A 23975-nucleotide genomic window follows, 5' to 3' on the forward strand; every position below is an offset into this window, starting at 1 on the left:
TATGTTTACTGCCACATTTACAATAGCCAAGATATGGAAACAACCAAAGTATCCATCAATAAATAGATGAATAGATAAAGAAGACGTGGTATAATATATAGACAGTGGGATATATTCAGCCATAAAAAGAAAAGAAATCCTGCCATTTGCAACATGGATGGATCTAGAGTATTCTGCTCAGTGAAATAAGCCAGACAGAGAAAAACAATTATCATAAGATTTCACTTATTTGTGGAATATAAAAACAAAGCAAAATGAACAAAACAGCAGCAGACTCCTAGATACTGAGAAGTGACTAGTGGTTACTAAGGGGTGGGTGGGAGGAGAGGGTGAGGGGGATAAAGGGGCATAATAATTCACAATCACAGTGTAAGGTGGTCACCGGAACAGTAGTACAGCATGGAGAATATAGTCAGTTATTCTGTAACATCTTTCTACATTTATAGATAGTAACTGCACTAGAGGGGATGAGGGTTTAACAATATGGGTGACTGTTGAACCACTGTGTTGTACATTTGAAATCAATATAAGATTGTACATCAATGATACTTCAATTAAAAAAAAAATGATGATGGCAACAGTGGAGGTGGTGAGAAGTGTTGGGACTCTGTGTAGACTGCGAAGGGAGAGCCGACAGGACTTCCTAAAAGATTGGATGTGGGATGTGAGAAAGGAGGAGTGAAGGATAGCGGCAAGGTTTTTGACCTTAACAACTGGAGCGTGGAATTTTCATTATCAGAAATGGGGAGACCTATGGATGAAGCACATTATGAAGACAGGAAATGGGGGTTGCTTTTAGACATGTTCCATTTAAGATATCTATCAGACACCCTGGTGAGGATGTTGAGTAGGCAGCTGGATAAATGGCTTTGAAGTACAAAAAAAGAGATCTCAGCTAGAGATATCAACTTGGGACCCAGTATACAGGTAGTATTAAAAAATGTGTAAGTATAACTAAGATCCCCAACGGGAACTCCAATTTTAAAAAACATGGAGAAAGGAAGAAACAGCAAGTAAACTGAAAAGGATTGACCAATAAAATTGAGGGGGTGGGGCAAGAATGTATGATGTCTTGGAAGCCAAAAGTGAAAAAAATGTACGAAGAATGCATAATCAATTGTGTCAACCAATGTTTATAGGTTAAACACAATGAGAACTGAGAATTAACTTTGATTTAGGTACCTTGATGTTACTGATGTCTTTGTCAAGGGTAGTTTCAGTTGAAAAGTAGGAATAAAAGTCTGATTAAATTGGCTTAAGAGAGAACAAGATGGAAAAACTGAAACCCTCATACATTGCTGGTGGGAATGTAAAATGCAGTCAAGGGCAGTTTCAGTTGAGAAGTAGGAATAAAAGTCTGCTTAAGCTGGCTTAGGAGAGAACAAGATGGAAAAACTGAAACCCTCATACATTGCTGGTGGGAATGTAAAATACAGTCTTTTGGAAAACAGTTTGAGAGTTCCTCAAAATGTTAAACGTAAGGTTACTATATGACCCAGCAATACTATCCCTAGGTATACACCCAAGAGAACTGAAAACATATATCACACAAAACCCTGGATACAAATGTTCATAGCAGCCAAAAAGTTGAAACCCAAATATCCATCAATTGATGGATAAAGGAAATACAATACATCCATACAATGGAATACTATGGAATACTATTTAGCTATAAGAAGGAATAAAGTACTGATACATGTTACAATACTTATGGACCTTGAAAACATTATGCTAAGTAAAAGACAGACACAAAAGGTCACATACTGTATGACTCCATTTATATGAAATGTCCAGAAAAGGCAGATCCATACAGACAGAAAGTAAATTAGCAGCTGCCAAGGACTGGGGGACAGAACAGTAAGTAACTCTAAGGGGAATGGGGTTTCTCATGGTGTGATGAAAATGTTCTAGAATTAGCAGCAACAGTGCACAACTTTGTCAACATACTAAAAGCCACTGAACTGTACATTCAAAATGCTGAATTTTATGGTATGTGAATTATATCTCAATAAAAAGACATCAGAAGAGAGAGAATGGGAGGAAACAAATTAGAAACAGTTGAACAATTCTTTTCAGAAGTTTTGCTACGAAAGAGGGCAAATAAATGGGACAGTATCTGGCAGTGAAAGTGAGGTCAAGACAAAGTATTTTTAAAGTGGGAAAAAATAATATGTTTATATGCTGATTAATGATCCAAAAGAAAACAAAATAGTGATAAAGGAAAGTTATAGGTGGGGGGATTCTTGGAGCAATATCCTAGAATAGCTGAGGGGATAGTATCTAGTACACAGTGAAGGAACTGTCTCTGATAGCTACACAAATAGTTCATTTATGATTAACAGGAGTGAGGGTTGAATGCATAGGTACAGAATATTTCTGTTTTCTTAGTGAAGTAGGAAGCAGAGCCATCAATTGAATGGGAGAGAAGGTTTAAGGGTTCAAAGGGAAAGGGGATGTGCAAAAGAGCTGTCTAGGAGAATGACAGGCATGAATGGGCTAGGTATGTGTAATTGCTTGGCAGCATGAAGAACCCACTTAAGCTTCAAGGTCATGAATTTAAAAATATGATCAGTCAGCATGGGTGTAAGGGAGTGGGAGTGTGTGTGTATGTGTGTACTCAGACACGTTTTCCAGCTCTGTTCAGATGCATGGGTACAGATACAAAGGAGGAGAGTTAGACTGAATCAGCATGATAAGTTTTGCCAAGTTAAGTACAATAATGTAAAAAGAGCATGGGATTTGAGGGTATATGTGGTGGAATTTGTAGTGACTGACTGGAATTTAAACTGGGCAACGAAGGGGTAAGAACATCATGAAGATAAAAGACAATGAAAAAGTGGTAGAATCGATGGATCTGTTGGAGGTCCATGGAAAACAACACCACTAGAGGGGGAGAGTTCAAGTAACTAGAGACCAGTATGTTAGAAGAATCATTTGTATATAAGTCACCCCTCAATGCTCAAGCCCAAGAAATCATTCCAGTTTCAGAATAGCAAATGGATTCTTATAATTACCAAATAATTTTAGATTCGACTCATTTATATGCCTTCCCCAACTCAAACATTGCCAGGTCTAGTGCCAAGTCCCATATATTTTTATCTATTTATTCATTTAGTAATTTACATTAATTTCCTAATATACTCCTGGGCATATCCCAGGTGCTAATAAATACTTATTGACATATTCAGGGCCCTGAATTACAAAGCCATGCAGTACCTTTTACAGATGTCCAGCTCTCAGACCACATCACACACAGAATTTATTTACCAGTCACTGTCCTTCATATTTATTATTCAGAGACACTGCAGCTGATGAGACAATTTTCTGTGTTTGGCTGCAAAGACTATATACTTTGTCATTGAAATATATATACAAAGTCATTGAAATTAGGGAAGGGAAGATACAGCCATTTCATCAAAGGAAAGCCTGTGATTTATAACTGCTTTAACTAAAACAGCTTGTATCTTCACATATTTTTCTTCAAGAATATATGCATAATTATTTTTAACAAAAAGCATACTTTTTAAAATTCAGGTATTAATGGGGGGAAACACAAGGCATAAGAATGCTGTGCAAAAAAAAATGATAAACCTATACTGAGTTCTAAAGCAATTACAAAATTCTCTTTCCACAATTCCACCTCTCAGTCACAGAATGTAGGAAATAAGTGATCTTCCTGTAACCCTGTGGTTCTCATGTCTGACTTAAAATAAGAAGCACAAGCTAGACGTTGTACCCTCACACCCCCAGAGACCGATTTAATTGGTCTGGGGTGGGATCTAGGTTGTCAGTACTTTTTTAAACTACCCAAAAGATCCTAATATACAGCCAGATTTGAGAATTAGACCTAATCTAACCCTTTCATCTGTGTCAGTGGCCCATACTTCTCTTCTGTACTTCAGACTTCATATCCAACTGCCTTCTATACATCTCCATCTGGAGGGTTGCATGGACACCCCAAATGTAAATGTCTGATCCTAAAGTCAGCATTTTTTCCCCAAATGTATTTTTTCCTGTATTTCTTTTTGTTCTTTAACATTTTAGATTGTGAAATATAATTTACATACAGGAAAATGCATAAACCTATAAGCACAATTTAAGAGTCCTAAAAAATGTCCTTGCAATTATCAGCCAGATCAAGATTTTATACCACTAACAGCACCTCAGTATCTTGTATTTCTTATCTTGGCTGGTATCCCAATGCATCCAGTCACTCCGGTCAAAAGATCAGGGGGCATCATCTTAAGATTTCACCTTCCCCTACATCCAAATAAATCCCAAGTACTGAAGATTTTTCTGCCTACATATTTCCCTTTCTTTTCACTTCCATTTTCTTAGTTTAGACTCTCAAGAGGATGAACTTGCCTCTAGTTCATCCAATGAAATGATCTCTTCAGGAAACAAATCTGCTTGTCACCTACTCTTTCTGGCTTCCCATATCTCAGCAAGATAAGGTTCTCTATGAACTGGCCCTGATATCCATCTCTCTCTCTCTAGATCTCTCTCTATAGCACTCTGTCTGTCTGTCTCTCTGTCTCGCGCGCGCGCGCGCCTCTAAAAAACCTGCTCCACTTACAAAATTTTCCTCCAAATGTATTAATGTGCTTACATTTACCTAAATACGCTATGCCATTTCTTATCTTCCCACTGCTGCTCTTCCGTTGGCCTATCCTTCCTTCACTCTGCCATACTGAATTTATCTTTCAAAAACTAACTCAGCCAATTTCTCCAGAAAGCTGCCCCTGACCTCCACTCCATCCCTAAATAGTGATTCATTCCCTCTCTATGCTATTTCTGTACTCTGCTCTTGTCTATAGAATTATTTAATCACACTTATAGTTAGAAACATTTTTCAGTGTCAGCCTCACGTACAATATAGTCCCATACTTGCCCTGGGAACTGTCTCTTCTATCCTCTCTACTTGGCTCCATCCACAAAAGCAGGCTTCCAAAAGGAGGTATGTACTTCAAAACCCTGCCCTCAAGCATACTGAACCAGGGTTATGCCAATCAGATTCTATTTCCCAGAAATTTAGAATTCAAATTGAAATAAAAATTGGTGTCTCTGTCAAATAGTGATTCTATAGCATATTACTACACTGATGGACAGTGACTGCAACGGAGTTGGAGCGGGGGGACTTGATAATATGGGTGAATGTTGTAACCACAATATTGCTCACGTGAAACCTTCATAAGATTGTATATAAATGATATCTTAACAAAATAAATAGATAAATAGATAATAAATAGATGGATAGATAGATAGGTAGACAGACAAATAAATAAATATCACAAAAAAAAAATTGGAGTCTCTGTGTGGCTAAGAACTGTTTAAAAAAAAAAAAAGGCTGAGTGTGGGGAGGGCAGCCATATTCTACCATATGTATTACAAAGAGAAGGAAGCAGAGCTTTAAAGAGAAAAGAAAAAACAGATGGGTAGAATTAAACAGAGGAGACAGTCCTGTGGGCCTTCCAGTCCTTCCTAAAGCCCGCCTGAATTCCTGCCCTAAGTTCTGAAAGCAAGACCTCTATCTTCAGATACTGCTGGTTTCCATTATTTGCAACAAAATGTCCAAGTACAATACTGAATTTACTTCTTACACATCTCTCTCCTATTTATCCTACTAGCACCATGAAGGCAGAGGCTGTGTCATCTTCACCCCTCTATCTGCCAGCTAGCACAGACCCTGAAAAATGTCAGGTGCTCAATGACTGCCATCAGTGGCATACTGAAGAGTTGTGCATTTTTACATATGAAAATTTATCTTAAAAAAGAATAAGCAAGTACTGAACTCTACATGCATGTCCAAGTGTTTAAGGGTAAACTACATAGATGTCTGCAACTTATTCTGAAGTACACCAAAAATAAGATGGGTCGATATAGATGGATATTTAATAAAGCAAATAAAATGTTAACTGTTGAACTTGAACTAACTGTAGATTATATAGGTAGTCACTGTACAACTCTTTCAACTTTTTGCATGTTGGAACTTTTTTATTAATGAAATGCTTAGAGAAAAATGTCACAGCAATGCATTTATATTGATTTATATGGAAAAGGTCCATTCACAAACATTAACTGATTTTATTGCCTTCTACCTTAAAACGGAAATTCAAAGGACTTCAATAGGCACAACAGGTACCTAGGTGATTTTCTTTCATTGATTAGGTTTTCAAAGTGTTTTTTTCTGTCTTTCAAAGTGCTTGTTTTATAGTTTTCAAAACATGCTTGTTTTATAGTGACAGCAGTGAAGCACAAATAAAATGTAAAACTAAATACTTTCAATTTCATGCCTCCTTTAAAAGTAGTTTCAGAAAACACATTAAGTTAGATAGGATAATTCAAATCATGTTTTCTATTATCAAGACCATTCATTGGAAGAAAAGAAAAAGAGCTAGCAGCTTTCTACTGTTAACTTTCTCTTGACAAGACAAAAACACTCACTAGGAGAATAGGGAGAAATCAGAGACAAGAACTAGAGAACAACAGACCGTTAAAACTGGTCAAAAGACTCATACAAGACCCTTATTTCTAAGAGAAAACTAAGATCCAAAGGGGTGAAGTATCTTGCCCATGGTCACCAAATTAACTTTTTAGCAAGCTCAGACTCAAACCCTGGACTCATGACTGACTGGAATAGTCCAGGGCTATTTCTATCCTCCTTTGTAATCCTAGACCTTTTCTTAATTTTCTTTTCTTTTTTTTTTGGTAAGAGTAATATCACCTAAAGTGCCTCATCTCAGCTAAATCTTTTTTATTTGTCCAACTGCTTTAATTTGTTTCGTACTAGACATTCAAGTTACAAACACAAGCGAATACAAGAATCATACATTATGACCAGGATTCAAACAGCATACCTTACAAATCACTGTAACTGAACTTCATCAAAATGGCCTCAAAGTCTCATAGTTTTAGGCAAGTAAAGAGGCACTGACAGAATCTTAGAACACTTGCCTGTGTTCCTTGTCTGTGGTTGGAGGCCAAAATTTTACATGCCCTTTTCCAAAAAGTGAGTAGTTCAAAACTACAGAAGTTGGAGGATAAACCTCTTTTAAAAATACAGTCTATTTTTAGCCTATTTTTTAAAATTCAGAGTGTATGTACTGAAATAACGGATTATAGATCTGGGTAACTATTTATGCTTCCAAAAGCATTCAAAGAATGGTAATCTGTGTTGTATAAAGACCTCAATTAGGCTTCAGAAAATTCATGATGCAACCAATACATTTCTCTTGATATCTTGTCAGACAACTAAAAATCTAAGAAAAGAGTACAGCACTTAAGACACAACTCCAGCAAAATACAATTATCCCAGAAAGCTCTAAGTCACCAACCAGAAAAAAACAGATAGTATTTCTTCCTCTGAACTTTGTCCCTTTCATGGCAAAACTAAAGCTGTAAGGAATGTCGACAGGGTAGTTTGCTATATAGAAAAGAACTTTAAATTATGCTGTTTCTATCTATGAAAATTCAGCTGTACAAAAGTTACCTCTTCTGAAATAATCTAGGAATAGTGCTCAACAAAATAGGGTTCCAAAATAATCAAAAATAAGTCAACAGAATGAGTTTGCTGTCCTTGTTATATTAAAATGGAATGTGTAAGTAGTCTCCACCTGTATTAATTAATAATCCATCTGTACTAATACTTAACATTCTGCCACAGTCCACAGTTTCCAATCCATAAATCAGATTACCAAACTCTTTCTCTGATGAAGCACTTCTCCAAGACTTTCAGCTTTGATAAAAATACTCAAAATACTAAAGCACAGCACCTTACCACCTCCTAGTGTTAGCAAGGAGAAAGGAAGGACTCCTCCAGCTGCTATAAAACAGAAAAGATTCCCTGTTTCTGGAATAGCATGTACTAAGACAGTTTTTGCCACAGAGTAAGTACAGCAAAATTATCAATGAAACTACATAGATAATTAAGCACTGCATTTCATAAGAAACACATTTTACTTACTAAGAGAAAACTGCTCCAATTTTTTTATTTCCTTTGCTCAATTACACATCATTTTATCTACCAGAAATGAGACTATACAATGCGACTTCCAAGGAGAATAAAATCTTTTGTTGCCTAGTATTCCATTAAATGGCATATCTAATATAGGATGTCATTTATGAATGTAATGATGACTATGAAGCAATGCAAGTTCTTAAAGTACTTTCTGAATCTTCAAAATAATATCAAACGATGCCAGTAATTTGTCAGTATATTGGGCATCAGTAATGTACTGAACACACTGTTAAGGAAATATATAAAAGTAGTGATAGTGATGACATAAAAAACAAGGATAAAAACTGCTGGATAGAATTTTCTGCACCCAAAAAACTGTTCTACACACTGCACTGACTTTGAAGCCATGAGATCTAAACTTAAGTCCCAGTTCTGCAACTTCCTAGCTGGTTCCCTTCGATGTTGAATCACTCAAGTCTCTGTTCTTTTGTTTACAATGGGAATACCACTACTTGCTTTTATCTACTTACCTCACAGGACTGTTACAAGAATCAAGAGTTGAATGTGTGCAATCAGACTTTGTAAATGTAGCACTGGTCTGTTCTAGCACTCCTACTGAAATCTACAGCATTACAACTGTGACGAGACTGCTAACTGTCCACCAAAACCCACCTTCTATTTCTTCAAAAGAGAGCTATTGATAGGATGAGGCTCCCCACCCTTACATTCTGTAGCTGAAAATGGACTCCTAGGAACATTTCAACAATGATGAAATACTCAAAATATTATAGAACACCTTACCTCCTAGTGTCAGCAAAGAGAAAAGACATTACATTTCCCAATTCTTCTGCAGCTAGATAACACAATGAAACTAAGCCCTCAGCAACAGAAACCAGCAGAATTATATTTGCAACTTTCACTTCACTTGCTTATGAGAAAATCTCTTGTGCTACACTTTGAACAAGAACCTTGGAAGCCATGCACTGAAGATGGTAAAATCCCCATAAGCCACAATGCCTAAGGTGCCCTAAATGCTTATATAAAGGAGAGCCACAGGCTGATGTAGACACCTGCTCTGAACTACTGTGCACTTTATTTTGGATTTTAGTCAATGTATTTTAGGGTTCTAATGAGCAGCTAGGGTTAGCCCCTAACACAAAGGTGATAGGTACAGCAATAAAATCCATAATGGCAACTTAGCTTCTAATGTCCTCATACAAAGTAACACATAAAAGGTAAAAAAAAAAAAATGCCAGATGTGACAATTTCCCAAAAAGACATTATCTGAAAAGACTGTAAAGCATAGTGGAAAAGAGAACAGACCATGAAATCAGACTGTCTAGGTTTGTTTATATCCCTGCTCCAATCACTTCCTAAGTGTGTAACTTTGGAATAGGAAATAAACCTTTCTGTCTTGAATACAAAGTGAGAATAAAAGGCAATACTCACCTCATTGAGTTTCTGTGATGTTGAAATGAAAAAATTCCATGCTTTAAAGCTGCTTAGCAGAATATATGGCACAAGAACACTCAGTAAATGTTAGTTTTTATTACTAAAATTATAAAATTCATCTTAATACTGCACAATTTCACTGAGCTGATCATGTATCTTATAATAAGGAAGGCTAGTGGAATGCTATCAAAGATTCGCTTTACCTAGCTAGTGGTGCAAAGTATTCTAGTAAATATGCAATTAAACCTAGACTCCCTTAAAGGCAAGTTAAGGGCATCTAATAACTTCCAGCAAGTAGAAAGACAGCTGCGCAAAGGAAGCATGACCTAGGATCTGGCTATTTACAAATCATTACAGTAACCAAGAGAGAACAGGGCATTGTACTAAAACAACTCAATTTCAGCACAGGCTGTACAGGGACTCTGATGGCACTGTTTTCCAAAACAAAGAGTCATCCTACCATCCCACATAGGCACAGGAATTTATAAATAGTTGAGACCCAAATATAAAAGTGTGAAAAGAGACTACCCAAGCAAATTTCAGAAATTTACCCTGCCTGTCTAACAGTGAATCTTACAGCATAAAATAGGAAGAGCTTTGTTATTTATACACATAAAAGTAAAAACCTGTAAAAGACATTAAACCTACGTATATCATAAAAGTAATTCCACATTTTTAAAAAGACACTCCAAAAATAAACTACAATACAATGCCATCTGGACAGTAGGCACAAGTCAATAAATTGTACAGGGGGAAAGGTACATTCAATTATAACATTACAGAAGTTGAGAATGAGAATCTTTAAATATTAGTAATTATTGCCTCAGAAGAGGCAGTAACAGTTATGCTTTGCTACCCCTAAAATTAAGCAATACATAAAATAAAATACATAAAACAAAACAAAAGCCCTCTTAGTATGGAATGCCTAGGCTGTCTTCCCTGCCTATCCACATCTTACCTTTTTCTCCTGGGCCACATTTAGTCTCATTGCCACAATGATGCCCAATGAAGACACCTATCCTGACCTTTTTATTTGTACCCATACCGCAAATGTAGGTATCTGGGCACTGAATGCCTTGCATTCCTATGGGTACAACACCACAGAGAGGAGAGCAAAACTCAGGGAAGGGCAGAGACTGTCATCCCCTTTTGCTATGCTATTCTTAGAGCCAGAATAGAGTAGTAATAATGATTACCATCGAAGGTTTAGTGAATGCCTCACAGTGAGCTAGTAAATAATTGTAATAGAAATTTACAATATTTGATAAATACAAAGTACAAAATGAAACATGTTAACTTAGGAAGCATGTTAATAAAATGATTATATTTGAACCGGCCTCCACCATGAGAACTAGTATATTACCATTACAGTTGAAGCAATTCATACCATCTTCATCTTCACAGCAGCTCTATGAGGCAAGCAGGTTTTTGCTCCCAGGGGGATACAGGCTCAAAGCGACTCAACCAAGGTCACAAAGCTGTTAAGTGACAGGGCCCACATTCAAACCAGGTTCTCTTAGTGAAAATCCAATTTTCTGTCCACCATACCTTGTTATATTATTACCTGCATTTGCTCTTCTCTGCCTACTTAGGTCCTCCTCAGTTTTCAACCTGCAACCCTTCCAAGAAATCCTCCCCAAATACCATAGTCGACACATTTTTTTTTTTTACTTCTTTACAGTTTTTTAAAGTTCTCTTTTAATAAAAGTTCAATGAAAGCAAGGTCTATTATTTTACACTTCTGTTGTCTCCCCCAATTTTAGCACTAAGCTAGACCCAGAGTACTCACCTGCTGTGTGTGTGTGTGTGCTTTCTTAATGAAACCGTTACATTGTTACATATAAAAATTTCAAGTATTGTCTGCCCACCACACCAAAATCTAGGGATACTGCATCTTCTCTGATGTTATCAAGTCTATGAATTCAAGGGGGCCAAACTAAGAAGAGCCAGGCACCAGTGGCTAAACCTTCTCAGTATTTACAAGCCCTACCTCCACCTCTTTCAGACCTTATGTCCCAGAATTCCAAGGCTCTGTCCTAGGCCCTCTTTTCTTTTATCACATTTTATGACTCTTAGTAATGTCTATGTACACACAGATCACCATACTACACCTAAAGTCCTGGCCTCCAGCTGGAATCTAGACTGTCTACCCATTGCAGACTGACATTACTGAAAACAGCGATCAAGACAAAACTGATTTTTTTCCCTCAAAACCTACTCTTCTCCCAAGTTTTAACCATCTCATTGAAAGGAAAAAATTCAGCCCTGCCATACAGACTGTCAACATACCCTATCAACTGCAAAATATACTGAATCCTTTCCTAGCATCATCTTTCATCTGAACTGAAATAGCCTCCTAATTCACCTTCCCACTTTTATTCTGATCCCTACACACAACCCTTTTTCCATACAATAACTGAGTCATTATTTAAACATCAAACCTTTTCATTCCCCTATCCAAACTCTTCCAGTGGCTTTTCATCATCCTCAGAATAAAAACCAGCTTACAAAACCCCAGCTAATTTGGCCCCTGCCTCACCAAACTCATCTATACCTACTTCTCTATATCTATCTGAACCCCTTCTTCCCTCCCCACCCTTTTTTGCTTCCTTCCACATACCAATTGTATCCCTGCACTGCTCTATCTGTCCTGCACAAATAGAATAGTTTTCTCCCTAAAGTTGACTCTTAATATTCAGAACAAAACATAAATGAGATCCTTTCAGAGGCCTTCCCTGATCCAAACAAAAAGCCACCCCATCACTCTCCTATTTTAGTATCAACTTAGTTTAATTGTCTGCATTGTACTTAACTGACATATTTCTTGACTATTTGTTTATCATTTCCTCACAGGAACAGAAGGCCAATGAAAGTACCCTGCCTTTCATTTACCACTGTATTCCAGTGCCTAGAACAGTGCCTGGCCCACAACAGATACTCATAAGGATGTTGAGTGAATATATTTAGGAATAAATGAGCAATTGCTTCCATTTCTTCTACTCGATTAATAGTGTGTTTTTAGCACCAGAAACTGTGTGGGAAAAGGGATTAAAAAGTTAACATTTTACTAGTTATAAACAAATATCTCTGTCCAATTTAAGTAATTTGAGTACTTTCTCTACAGAACTTCTCTCTCATTCCCATCTCTTAAAATCCAATGGCAAAGATGCATCACAGTAAAGCTGTCAATTCTCCCCAAATTGATCTCAGATTTTATGAAATTCCTATCAAGGTTTTTTTTAAGACACAAATTTATTCTGAAATTTATATACTGCTAAAAAATTAATTTAAAATGCTAAAAATTTTTGAAAAAGAATTGAAGGGGAGTAATCACTCCACTCAATTTCAAGAGTTATTACACAGCTACAGCAATCAAGACTGTGCAGTACTGGCAAAAGACAGACACAGATCAATGGAACAGAATAGAGAATGCAGAAGTAGATCCACATAAACATGCCCAATTGAGTTTTTACATAGGTGCAAGCAGTTCAGTGGAGGAAGGGTAGCCTTTTTTCAACAAATGATGCTAGAGGAACAGGACATCCACAGACCCAAATAAAAAAAGAAAAGAAAGAACTTTGAGCTAAACCTCACATCTTATACAAAAAATAATAATAATTCAAAATGGATCACAAAAGTAGAGTTATAAGAACTATTAGGGAAAAACCACAGGAGAAAATCTTCAGGACACAAAGCTAGGTCGAGTCCTTAGACTTGACATGAAAAGCAAGATCCATAAAAGGAAATGTGATAAACTGGACCTCATCAAAATTTAAAAGCGTTTTTTGTTCTATGAAAGACCCATTTAAAATTAAAAGATAGGCTAAACACTGAGAGAAAATATCTGCAAACCAGAAACCCAATAAGACTTCTGTCTAGAATATATGAAAAACTCTCAAAACAGTAAAAACAAACAAACAAAAAACAAGCGGTTCAATTAGGAAAAAAAGGGAGAAGACATGAACAAACATTTCACTGAAAAGGACATACAGATGGCAAATAAGCACACAAAAAGATGTTCAATATCATTAACCATAAAGCCACAATGAGATATCACTACACATTGATCTGACTGGCTAAAATAAAAATAATTCCTTGCTGGTAGGAATGTAAAATAGTACACCTGCTCTGGAAAATTTGGCAGTTTCTTACAAAACTAAGTAACGTCTTAGAATACAATCCAGGAATCACATTCCTAAGGTATTTACCCAAATGAACTGAAAACTTATGTCCATACAAAACCTGCACATAAATGTTCACAGCAGTTTTATTCATAATTTCCAAAAACTGGAAGCAAGATGTACTTCAATAGGTGAATAAATAAGCAAACTGATACATCCATACAGAGAAATATTATCCAGCAATTTAAAAAATGAGCTATCAAACCACTAAAAGACATGGAAGAACATTAAATGCATATTGCTAAATGAAAGAAGCCAACCTAAGACGATTACATAAGATTCCACTTGCATGACATTCTGGAAAAGGCAAAACTGTATAGAGACCGGAAAAAGATCAGTAATTACCCAGGGGTTGTGGGTGGGGTAAGGATGAATAAATGTAACACAGATGTTTTAGGGCAGTGAAACTATTCCATATGGTACCTTAATGGTGGACACATAGGCATCTGTCAAAATTCACAGAATATACAACACGAAGAGTGAACCCTAATGTAAACTATGGGCTTTAGTTAACACTAAGCATATCAACATAATCATATCAATAAATCAGCATTGGTCCATCAATTTTAAAAAATTTACTATACTAACACAAGACTTTAAAAGGTGAAACTAGTGAAGGAGGGTGGTATATATGGGAACACTATCTGTTCAGTTTTCCATAAACCTGAACCTCCTCTAAATAACAAAATCTATTAATTTTTCTTTAAAAAACAACAGTGATGAAAGATGGCGGCATGAGACGAGAGACAGAGGCTTCCTCCTAAAACTGAATACAATTAGAAAATATAGTTGGTGCAACTAATCCTGAGAGAGCAACAGGAAAGAGGACGCGTCAGACTGCACACACCTGGAGAAAAGAGCAGACCTCACCAAATGGGGTAATGTACCAGAGCTGTGGCTCCGTGGGACCCCAGCCCTTCCCCCACCCCAGCTCACCAGTGGGAGGAAGAGAAACGGAGCAGGGAGGGAGTGGAAGGCGTGGGACTGCTGAATACCTAGCTCCGGAGATTTGCTCTGGGAGCACAAACCTACATTTCATAGTGCTTTCATGAGACTTGCATGAATACCGGGTTGGAAAGTTAATACAGAGTTCCTGGGGAGACTGGGATTCCGGCCGCTTATGGAAAGCAGGGATCCATATCCGGCTGCTCTGGGACAAAAACTTACACCTGTGTGACCGGCCCACTGGCTCAGGCAGTGGAGACAGGCACAGCAGCCAAGAGGCGGGGAACAGCTCTTTCCTCCCCACAGGCACCAGTACCACTCCCCTGCGACCCCCGACATTGCTTCAGGGGCTGAGCAGCTCCAGAATAGAGCTTCTGGGTACTAGAGGGCACCATATACAAACATGAAACGCCAAAGGAACCTTGTCCAGAGTAAAATTATTAATACAACTCCCGAGAAAGATTTTAATGATATGGACCTCTGACTCTTCCTGAAAGGGAGTTCAAAATAAAAATCATGAACATTCTAATGGAGGTACGGAAAGACAACCAAGAACGCAGGAATGAATTCAGGTCAGAGATCCAATCATTGAAGAGCACGATGGAGGGTATTAAGAGCAGGTTGGATATGGTGGAGGAGACAATAAATGAAATAGAAATTAGAGAAGAGGAATACAAAAAAGCTGAGGCACAGAGAGAAAAAAGGATCTCTAAAAATGAAAGAATATTGAGAGAACTGTGTGACCAATCCAAGCGCAACAATATTCACATTATAGGGATACCAGAAGAAGAAGAGAGAGAGAAAGGGATAGAAAGTGTCTTTGAGGAGGTAGTTGCTGAAAACTTCCCCAATCTGGGGAAGGAGATAGTCACTCAGGCCATGGAGATCCACAGACCTCCCAACACAAGGGACCCAAGGAAGATAACACCAAGACACATAGTAAATAAAATGGGAAAGATCAAGGATAAGGACAGACTGTTAAAAGCAGCCAGAGGCAGAAATAAGATCACATACAAAGGAAAGCCCATCAGGCTAACATCAGAATTCTCAGCAGAAACTTCACAGGTCAGAAGGGAGTGGCATGATGTACTTAATGCCATGAAGCAGAAGGGCCTGGAACCAAGATTACCTTATCCGGCAAGATTATCATTTAAATTTGAAGGACAGATTAAACGATTTCCAGATAAGCAAAAGCTGAGAGAATTTACCTCCCACAAACCATCTCTACAGAGTATTTTGGAGGGACTGCTATAGATGGAAGAGTTCCTAAGGTTGAATAGCTGTCACCAGAGGAAATAAAACCACAGTAAAGAAAGTAGAACAGCTAATTACAAAGCAAATGCAAAATTAAATTAACTATCCCCAAAGTCAATCAAGGGATAGACAGAAAGTACAGAATTCAATACCTAATATATAAAGGATGAAGGAGGAAGAAAAAGGAGGAGAAATAGATAAGAACCTTTAGATTGTGTTTGTAACAGCATACTAAGTGAGTTAAGTTAGAGTCTTAGATAGTAAGGAAAGTAACCTGGAACCTTTGGTAACCACGAATCTAAAGCCTACAATGGCAATAAGTACATACCTATCAATCTGAATGCACCAATCAAAAGACACACAGTCACTGAATGGATAAAAAAACAAGACCCATCTATATGCTGCTTACAAGAGACTCACCTCAAACCCAAACACATGCACAGATTAAAAGTCGAGGGATGGAAAAAGATATTTCATGCAAAAAATAGGAAGAAAAAAGCAGGTGTTGCAGTACTAGTATCAGAAAAAATAGACTTCAAAACAAAGAAAGTAACAAGAGATAAAGAAGGACACTACATAATGATAAAGGGCTCAGTCCAACAAGAGGATATAACCATTATAAATATATATGCACCCAACACAGGAGCACCAGCATATGTGAAACAAATACTGATAGAACTAAAGGAGGAAATAGAATGCAATGCATTCAGTTTAGGAGACTTCAGCACACCATTCACTCCAACGGACAGATCCACCAGACAGAAAATAAGTAAGGACACAGAGGCACTGAACAACACATTAGAACAGATGGACCTAATAGACATCTATAGAACTCTACAGCCAAAAGCATCAGGATACACATTCTTCTCAAGTGCACATGGAACATTCTCCAGAATGGACCACATACTAGGCCACAAAAAGAGCTTCAGTAAATTCAAAAAGATTGAAATTCTACCAGCCAACTTTTCAGACCACAAAGGTATAAAACTAGAAATAAATTGTACAAAGAAAGCAAAAAGGCTCACAAACACATGGAGGCTTAATAACACGCTCCTAAGTAGTCAATGGATCAACGACCAAATTAAAATGGAGATCCAGCAATATATGGAAATAAATGACAACAACAACACAAAGCCCCAAGTGGGACGTAGCGAAAGCAGTCTTAAGAGGAAAGTATATAGATATCCAGGCATATTTAAAGAAGGGAGAACAATCCCAAATGAATAGTCTAACATCACAATTATCAAAATTGGAAAAAGAAGAACAAATGAGGCCTAAATTCAGTAGAAGGAGGGACATAATAAAGATCAGAGAAGAAATAAATAAAATTGAGAAGAATAAAACAATAGAAAAAAATCAATGAAACCAAGAGCTGGTTCTTTGAGAAAATAAACAAAATAGATAAGCCTCTAGCCAGACTTATTAAGAGAAAAAGAGAATCAACACACATCAACAGAATCAGAAATGAGAAAGGTAAAATCACGACGGACCCAAAAGAAATACAAAAAATTATTAGAGACTACTATGAAAACCTATATGCTAACAAGCTGGAAAACCTAGAAGAAATGGACAACTTCCTAGAAAAATACAACCTTCCAAGACTGACCAAGGAAGAAACACAAAATCTAAACAAACCAGTTACCTGCAAAGAAATTGAAGCGGTAATCAAAACACTATCCAAGAACAAAACGCCAGGGCCAGATGGATTTACCTCGGAATTTTATCAGACATACAGAGAAGACATAACACCCATTCCCCTTAAAGTTTTCCAAAAATAGAAGAGGAGGGAATACACCCAAACTCATTCTATGAAGCCAACATCACCCTAATACCAAAACCAGGCAAAGACCCCACCAAAAAAGAAAACTACAGACCAATATCCCTGATGAACGTAGATGCAAAAATACTCAACAAAATATTAGCAAACCGAATTCAAAAATACATCAAAAGGATCATACACCATGACGAAGTGGGATTCACCCAGGGTTGCAAGGATGGTACAACATCCGAAAATCCATCAACAAAAAGAAGGACAGAAACCAAATGATCATCTCCATAGATGCTGAAAAAGCATTCAACAAAATTCAACATCCATTCATGATAAAAACTCTCAACAAAATGGGTATAGAGGGCAAGTACCTCAACATAATAAAGGCCATATATGATAAACTCACAGCCAACATCATACTGAACAGTGAAAAGCTGAAAGCTTTTCCTCTGAGATCGGGAACTAGACAGGGATGCCCACTCTCTCCACTGTTATTTAACATAGTACTGGAGGTCCTAGCCACGGCAATCAGACAAAACAAAGAAATACAAGGAATCCAGATTGGTAAAGAAGCAGTTAAACTGTCACTATTTGCAGATGACATGATACTGTACATAAAAAACACTAAAGACTCCACTCCAAAACTACTAAAACTGATACTGGAATACAGCAAAGTTGCAGGATACAAAATTAACACACAGAAATCTGTGGCTTTCCTATACACTAACAACAAACTAATAGGAAATCAGGAAAACAATTCCATTCACAATTGCATCAAAAAGAATAAAATACTTAGGAATAAACCTTACCAAGGAAGTGAAAGACCTATACCCTGAAAACTACAAGACACTCTTAAGAGAAATTAAAGAGGTCACTAACAAATGGAAACTCATCCCATGCTCTTGGCTAGGAAGAATTAATATAGTCAAAATGGCCAACCTGCCCAAAGCAATATACAGATTTGATGCAATCCCTATCAAATTACCAACAGCATTCTTCAATGAACTGGAACAAATAGTTCAAAAATTCATATGGAAACACCAAAGACCCCAAATAGCCAAAGCAATCCTGAGAAGGAAGAATAAAGTGGGGGGTATCTCGCTCCCCAACTTCAAGCTCTACTACAAAGCCACAGTAATCAAGACAGTTTGGTACTGGCACAAGAACAGAGCCACAGACCAGTGGAACAGAATAGAGACCCCAGATATTAACCTAAACATATATGGTCAATTAATATATGATAAAGGAGCCATGGACATACAATGGGGAAATGACAGTCTCTTCAACAGATGGTGCTGGCAAAACTGGACAGCTACATGTAAGAGAATGAAACTGGATCACTGTCTAACCCCATATACAAAAGTAAATTTGAAATGGATCAAAGACCTGAATGTAAGTCATGAAACCATAAAACTCTTAGAAAAAAACATAGGCAAAAATCGCTTGGACATAAACATGAGCGACTTTTTCATGAATATATCTTCCCAGGCAAGGGAAACAAAAGCAAAAATGAACAAGTGGGACTATATCAAGCTGAAAAGCTTCTGTACAGCAAAGGACACCATCAATAAAACAAAAAGGTATCCTACAGTATGGTAGAAAATATTCATAAATGACAGATCCGATAAAGGGTTGACATCCAAAATATATAAAGAACTCACACACCACAACAAACAAAAAGCAAATAATCCAATTAAAAAATGGGCAGAGGAGCTGAACAGACAGTTCTCCAAAGAAGAAATTCAGATGGCCCATAGATACATGAAAAGATGCTCCACATCGCTTGTCATCAGAGAAATGCAAATTAAAACCACAATGAGATATCACCTCACACCAGTAAGGATTGCCACCATCCAAAAGACAAACAACAACAAATGTTGGCGAGGTTGTGGAGAAAGGGGAAACCCCCTACACTGCTGGTGGGAATGCAAATTAGTTCAACCATTGTGGAAAGCAGTATGGAGGTTCCTCAAAAAGCTCAAAATAGAAATACCATTTGACCCAGGAATTCCACTTCTAGGAATTTACCCTAAGAATGCAGCAACCCAGTTTGAAAAAGACAGATGCACCCCTATGTTTATCGCTGCATTATTTACAATAGCCAAGAAATGGAATCAACCTAAGTGTCCATCAATAGATGAATAAAGAAGATGTGGTATGTATACACAATGGAATACTACTCAGCCATTAGAAGAAAACAAATCCTACCATTTGCAACAAAATGGATGGAGCTAGAGGGTATTAGGCTCAGTGAAATAAGCCAGGAGGAGAAAGACAAGTTCCAAATGATTTCACTCATATGTGGAGTATAAGAACAAAGAAAAACTGAAGGAATAAAACAGCAGCAGAATCACAAAACCCAAGAAAGGACTAACGGTTACAAAAGGGAAAGGGACTGGGCAGGAGGGGTGGGAAGGGAGGGATAAGGGCAGGGAAAAAGAAAGGGGGCCTTACAATTAACATGTATAATGTGGGTGGGCGTAGGGAGGAATGTGCAACACAGAGAAGACAAGTAGTGATTCTACAGCATCTTACTACGCTGACGGACAGTGACTATAATGGGATTTGTCGGGGGGGACTTGGTGAAGGGGGGAGTCTAGTAACCATAATGTTCTTTATGTAATTGTAGATTAATGATAATAAAATGAATAATAAAAAAAACAGTGATAACATCAAATGCTGGTGAAGAAGTAGAGAAATCGAAACATTTATACATTGCTGTTGGGAAAGTAAAAAGCAACAGCTTCTTTGAAAAAGTATGATAGTGTCTTACAAAACTAAAAATGCACTTACCATATAACCTGGCAATTGCACTCTTAGGCATTAATCCCAGAGAAATGAAAATTTATAACCACACAAAAGCCTGGTCAAAAAATCAATGTTCACATCAGCTTTACTGGTAGTAGCCAAAAACTGGAAACAATCCAACTGTCCCTCAATAGGTGATGATTAAACTGTGACATATCTACTCACTATTGAATACTACTCAGGTATAAAAAGGAGCAAACTATTGATATGTGCAACAACTTGGGGCTAGATCTCAACAGAATTATGCTAAGTGAAAAAGGCCAATCCTAAAAGTTTACTTACTGTACGATTCCACTTATATAATTCTTGAAATGACAAAATTATACAGATGAATTTTACATATTATTATGTTACAAAATTATACAGATGAATAACATATTATTGAATGTTATTTTTTATAATACCAAGTGACCCCACAATTATCTCAAAGTAAGTTTTCTAAGCTCCACAGGTAAAAATATGTTCTCCAAAATCAAATATTTCCCCTTGAGTGGACTGAGAAATCTCCCAGAGCAGTGGGTCTCAGCCTCAGATGCATATACGAATAACCCCTAAAACTCCTGATGTTTAGGCAGCATACTAGACCAACTCAGCAAGAATTTGTCAAGGTACAACACAGGTACTTGTTATTTTTTTAAGCTCTTAAGTAATTCTAAAGTGCAATCAAGACTGAGAATCAGTATCCTCCAAAGTTAAGAGTATCCTTATTAGCATGCCAATATAATTATTAATTTGTATTAAGGATCTGGCCATTAACAATTTGTTAAAATCTTAGCTACAAAAATCTTTCCACTGATAAATGGAAACTTTAACACAAATCTCACCCACCTTGCAGAAACAAAAGACTCAAAGAATTAGCCTAAGAAAGATAAGTTCATTACGGTATTTTTTTTTATTAAGGTATCATTGATATACACTCTTATGAAGGTTTCACAAGAAAAACAATGTGGTTACTACATTCACCCTTATGGAGTCCCCTCCCCATACCCATTATGGTATATTCTTAAATAATATCCCTACTTGGCAATTGAGTTTGAGTCAGATGTTGAATACTAGGTTTATTTTTATCTGTGAAACTTCTGTACGTAAAAAAATGGAATTATTAATCTGGCTTCTAAAATATTTCCATTTAGGATTTAACCTAAAATTAAAGGGAAGAATTTAAAATAATATCATGACTTACACAAATTTACCTACCTATACACAAACCATGACAACAAGGTACAGAACATGAAGCATTTGAAATGAAGAGCTCTCTTCCACCTGCATGTGAAGCAGCAGCAGTGGCAAGCATCAGAGAAACTGACTGAAAACGCAGTGTCATATGGACACAGAACATACATACTCTAACCAAACCCACATATGGCATAATTCAACATATCCCGGCCGCAATGCTAAGGAAAGGAATAGCATGGAAACTGCAAAGATGTGGCAGACTAATACGGAATACGGAGAGCTTCACATTTTCTTTGCCATTAAATGTACTTGTTACAATACCAGAGTAGTTTTTGGTTTTGAGTAGTTTTTGGTTTTAGATTTAGGGTTTTTTTTTTCTGGGGGGAAGGGTATGATTACACTATATGAATTATTAATTTAAAAAAGATTCTCAGCCCAAGAAAATTAAGTAAAAAAAAAAAAACAACAACACTGTAACATAACAGAATTCGACAGCTGTATGTTGCTTAAAACATTAAAGTGATGAGATCTTTTTATATATTGTTATCATTGATATACACTCTTGAAGGTTTCACAAGAAAAACAATGCAGTTATTACATTCACCCTTATTATCAAGTCCCCCCCATACCCACTGCAGTCACTATCCATCAGTGTAGTAAGATGCCACAAGTCTCTATTTGTCTTCTCTGAGTTATGTCTTCCCCGTGACCCCACACACACCATGTGCACCAATCATAACACCTAACAATCCCCTTCCCTTCTCCCTCATTCCCCACCCACCCTTCCCAACCCTTGCCTTTGGTAACCACTAGTCCCTTCTTGGAGTCTGCTATTTTGTTCCTTCAGTTTTGCTTTGTTGTTATACTCCACAAATGAGGGAAACCATTTGGTATTTGTCTTTCTCTGCCTGACTTATTTCACTGAGCATAATACCCTCAAGCTCCATCCGTGTTACTGCAAATGGTAGGACTTGTTTCTTTCTTATGGCTGAATAGTATTCCATTGGGTATATGTATCACATCTTCTTTATCCATTTATCTAATGATGGACACTTAGGTTGTTTCCATATATTGGCTATTGTAAATAGTGCTGCCATGAACATAGGGGTGAATATTTCTTTTTGAAACGGGGCTCCTGCATTCTTAACGTAAATTCCTAGGAGTGGAATTCCAAGTCAAATGGTATTTCTATTTTTAGTTTCTTGAGGAACCATCATATTGCTTTCCACAATGGTTGAACTAATTACATTACCACAAGCCATGTAGGAGGGTTCCCCTTTCTCTGCATCCTCACCAGCATTTGTTGTTCCCAGTCTTTTCGATGTTGGCCATCCTAACTGGTGTGAGGTGATATCTCATTGCGGTTTTAATTTGCATTTCCCTGACAATTAGAGATATGGAGCATCTTTTCATGTGCCTGTTGGCCATCTGAATTTCCTCTTTGGAGAAGTGTCTGTTCAGATCCTCCGCCCATTTTTTAATAGGGTTATTTGATTTTTGGATGTCGAGGCTTGAGTTCTTTATACATTTTGGAATGTTAACCCCTTGTCAGATATATCGTTTACAAATATATTCTGCCACACTGTAGGATGCCTTTTTGTTCTGCTAATGGTATGCTATGCTGAACAGAAGCATTTTAGCTTGATGTAGACCCATCTGTTCAGCTTTAATTTTGTTTCCCTTGCCTGAGGAGATGCATTCAGGAAAAATTTGCTCATGTTTACATTCAAGAGATATTTGCCTATGTTATCTTCTAAGTGTTTTATGGTTTTATGACTTACATTCAGGTCTTTGATCCATTTTGAGTTTACTTCTGTGTATGGCAATAATCCAGGTTCATTCTCTTACATGTGGCTGTCTAGTTTTGCCAACACCAGCTATTGAAGAGGCTGTAATTTCCCCACTGTATACCCATGGCTCCTTTACTATACATTAATTGACCATATATACTTGGGTTTATATCTGGGCTCTCTAGTCTGTTCCACTGGTCTATGGGTGTTCTTGTGCCAGTACCAAAATGCCTTGATTACCATGGTTTTGTAGTAGAGCTTGAAGTTGTGGAGCATAATCCCCTCCCACTTTATTCTTCCCTCCTCAGGATTGCTTTGGTTATTCGGGGTCTTTTGTGGTTCCATATGAATTTTAGAACTATTTTTTCTAGTTTATTGAACAATGCTGTTGGTATTTTGATAGGGATTACATTGAATCTGTAGATTCCTTTAGGCAGGATGGTCATTTTGACAATAATAATTCTTCCTATCCATGAGCACAGGATGTGTTTCTATTTATTGGTATCTTCTTTAATTTCTCTCTTGAGTATCTTGTAGTTTTCAGAGTACAGGTCTCTCACTTCCTTGGTTAGGTTTATTCCTAGGTATTTTATTCTTTTAGATGTAATTGTGAATGGAATTGTTTTCCTGATTTCTCCTTCTGC

At 37.2% G+C, this 23975-nt stretch overlaps 1 protein-coding gene across 15 annotated transcripts in view; it reads right to left on the minus strand.

The window, feature by feature from the left end:
* Nucleotides 1-23975, minus strand: part of STRBP (spermatid perinuclear RNA binding protein) — a 177964-nt gene that overhangs the window by 128518 nt on the left and 25471 nt on the right. The window contains exon 1 of one of the 15 annotated variants that reach the window (XM_057499016.1): nt 10773-10894. The exons of 13 other annotated variants lie outside the window; for them this stretch is intronic. The gene's annotated coding sequence lies outside the window, so the exon portion shown is untranslated. Of the gene's footprint in view, nt 1-10772; nt 10895-23975 lie in introns of those variants that run through there. One more of the 15 variants, XM_057499017.1, reaches the window with a different exon arrangement.

Source organism: Manis pentadactyla, chromosome 3, assembly GCF_030020395.1.
Source record: "Manis pentadactyla isolate mManPen7 chromosome 3, mManPen7.hap1, whole genome shotgun sequence".
In the NCBI taxonomy this organism is placed as follows: domain Eukaryota; kingdom Metazoa; phylum Chordata; class Mammalia; order Pholidota; family Manidae; genus Manis; species Manis pentadactyla.